General features: G+C 45.6%; 1 pseudogene; it reads right to left on the bottom strand.

Moving 5' to 3' along the window:
* Nucleotides 1–316: 316 nt before the first annotated feature.
* LOC110198870 (large ribosomal subunit protein eL30 pseudogene) lies at nt 317–754 on the bottom strand (annotated as a pseudogene).
* Nucleotides 755–3,405: the final 2,651 nt, after the last annotated feature.

Genomic DNA, 3,405 nt, shown 5'->3' with positions numbered 1-3,405 from the left:
TATCCCACCTATCTGTCTGTCTATCTAGTTATCTATCTATCTATCCATCTATTATTGTTGTCCTTCATGATCAAAGAGGACCAAAAGGTAATGTGTCTGACTGGGGTCAGTCAGGCCAATATAAGCTTAGAAGGCGCTACCACACAGGTTGAGCATAAATAGTCCCTATGAACATTTGGAGTGGATATGTCTCTAAATTTGTGCATCTCACATTTCCATTTGACTTGCTGCAATTATGCTTTATTCACAGAGCATAGCACATTCTTCTTTTTTTTTTTTAAACAAGTTATGGCCCGGTGTATTAAAGAATACTTGTGTACAGGTTACTTTTCACTGGTCTGTTCTGGCACGCTTCTAATGATGTCTGAATCACCTGGATCAATGATAGCCAGTGTACACACTCTGTAGTACTTCCCACATGCTGGACCCAATTCAATGTTATTGCCACTGTAGTGATGTATGCCAGTTTTGGCCAACATAGCGTAATATTCAATCTCTGATTTCCTCAAGGCTGGGCAGCTGTTGACTAAGATGACCTATTTGGCTTTTCCTTGTCTGATCATTTTCAGGGTCTGTTTGTAGCCTAGCACGTATTTGCCATTTTTCATGACCAGCTGGAGCCTTGAGTTGATGGACTCCAGTGACTTTTTCATCTTCTTTGCGGCCACCATCTTCCTGCCTGCTGTGCGGGAGGACCCTCAGCCAGAGACCTGCCGCCAAGATGTCTGGGAAGCGAGAAAGGAAGGAGCTTCCACAATGCCCATAGCACATTCTTTGATGTGGATATGTGTGTGTGTGTGTGTGTGTGTGTGTGTGTGTGTGTGTACAGCTAAAATTAGAATAGGAGTAGAAAAATGGGAAACATTTTTGCAGCAAATTTCTCAATATTTCCAAGATATTTAGGAGACTGAGTCCAATTTATACAACTAAAAGCCTTTCTCCAATTGATGAGTAGTTAATAGATATTTTTAGAGGGAGAAATCCAAGTTATGAATAGTAATATGAAACAAAATGCTCTAAATCACTAAAAATGAAAGAAATGAAAATTGAAACTACCTTGGGGAACCACCTCACCCATATCAGATTGTCAAAGTTGAAAAAAAAAAAAGGAAAACGGAAGATTCTGTATGGCTTTAGAGAAGTAGGTATATTAATTCATTGCTGGTAGAGTTGTAAACTGGTCTGTCAATTCTGGAACGCAATTTGGAACTATGCCGTAAATGCTATTAAACTGTGCAGACACTTTGATCCGGCCATACCATCATCAGGTCTATACACCAAATATATAAAAGAAAAGAACCCACATGTACAAAAATATTGAGCAGTTCTTTTTGTAGCAGCAAAGAATGGGAAGCTGAGGGGGGTGCTCATCCACTGGGGAATGGCTGAATGAGTTATGGAGCATGGATGAAAGGGAATGTTATTGTACTAGATGAAATGAGGAAGGGGATGATTTCAAAGAAACCTGGGGAGATTTGTATGAAGTGATGCAAAGCGAAGTGAGCAGAGCTGGGATGAAAATTTGTGTTATAACAATAATATTGCAAAGATAAACAACTTTGGATGGCCCAATGACTCTGATCGGTACCATGACCAACCGGGGCTAAGACATGGCTAAGGTGAGATTTTCTCCCTCTTGACTATACACACACACACACACACCAGGTTTTGTTTTTCTTGCTTCCTCAGTGAGTGGGGGGGTGGGAGAGAGAGAATTCAGAATTGAAAATTTTAGAAAATGAATGAAAGAAGCTTAGTACTGGTTAATTGGTGCATAGGTGGATGGGAGAAATAAACTAGGTCTGCAACACACAGATGCAAAGGGACCTGTCTGATAAACACAAAAATCTCAGCAATTAGGACTCACTATTTCCTGGGAAAACTGGAAAGCAGTCTGGAAGAAATGAGGTGTAGACCAGTACCTCAAACCATATACCGAGGGAAGCTCTAAATGGATGCCCGACTTACAAATGGAAGGTCACATCCTAGACCAATTTCAGAAGCAAGAAAGAAGTTCCTTCTCATATCTATGGAGAGGGGAAGAGCTCGTGACCAAACAAGGGGAAAGAAGATTTATAGGAGATAAAATCAGCACTGTTTATCACACAAAATTCAGAAAAATGTTTTTGGCACAAACAGAACCAAATGCAGCTAAAATGGAAAGGCAAACAGGTCATCTGGAAAAAGCCTTTGCAGTGGGATGTCTGATGAAGATCTCATTCCCAATGCACAGAAGGATTGATTCCCATGTATAAAACGAAGGGCCGTTGGCACTGACCCTCAGGCTCCATTCCTCCTGGTGGCCTGACTCTTTTGCCTCTGCACCTGGTGAGAGGCCTCCTGTGAGGAAGAGCTTTGGGGCCTTCTCCTTCCAAAGACCATGTGGACCCCCAAACAGGCCTTGGCTGCATCCTTTTTTCCATGCTAGGCAACGGGAGCAGGTGAAAATCATTTTGACTGACACGGCCCGGCCTGCAGGATGCAGGGATGCTCAGGCTTAACAGTCCCAGCCTCTGAACCTTGCCCCCGCCTGGCTGCTGCTCTGCTGAGGTTCAGTGAGAGGCACAATTCCTGGGTTCCTCGCTCTCTGTTAGGCAGCTCAGAGGATATCCCGATTTCAAGGTCCAGGCTGTCCCAGAGCCTCCCTCCCTGGGGATGGACTGGATTCCCTCCTGTCAGGGCCATGTCTTTGTAAATCTGAGCACCGAGGGCCTTGGGGCCTTGGGTCAGGGCCTGGTGTTCTTCTTTCAAGTTCTTTGCTTTGACCGTGTCCAGCCTGTCCTTGTGCCCAGTGCAGACACTGCCCTGGTTGTTGCAGGGAGGCTGCTAGGATGCCAGTGGGATGATGGGAAGTTCCAAAGCCTCCAGCCCCTTCCTTAGGGTTCCAAAGGTCCTCCTCCAACCGGGAAGTAGAGACCAGGCATTGCTCCTCTGCCCCCTCCCCCCAAAAAGGAAATGATTTCCCCGAGTCTCTGGGGCGGCTCCTGCCCCCAAGAGGCAGATGCTTGATGCTCCTGGCCTGAACTGGCTGATGATCATTTATAGCCGGGACCCAGGAGCCGCTCAGGTGTCCCCAGCTAGCTTAGGTCCTCCTGCACAAGATGCCAGAGCCGCTCCAAGGCTGTCTGCACTCAGCCTGCTTCTGTGACTGATCAGACGGAAGAAGGCAGCGTGCCCTTTAAACTGTGGGGCAATTTGAGGATTTCCCCATCAGCCCCCACTTTTCTACACAAAAGGGTAATTTTATAGGACTTTGCTTCTAGCTTGTGGACTGCAAGTCTGCATTAAGAAGCACAAACGCGTGTCAGCAACAGATCTCAGAGCTTCTCTGTTGGCAGCGTGCTAAGCTTCCCAGCTCCTACTAGATCATTCCTAAATAACATAAATCCAATCTCCTCCCCCTGC

Source organism: Phascolarctos cinereus, unplaced genomic scaffold (genome assembly GCF_003287225.1).
Source record: "Phascolarctos cinereus isolate Bilbo 61053 unplaced genomic scaffold, phaCin_HiC Scaffold_5;HRSCAF=322, whole genome shotgun sequence".
NCBI lineage: Eukaryota > Metazoa > Chordata > Mammalia > Diprotodontia > Phascolarctidae > Phascolarctos > Phascolarctos cinereus.
Note: the sequence above shows the minus strand (reverse complement) of the source record. Positions and strands in the feature narration are given on the sequence as shown.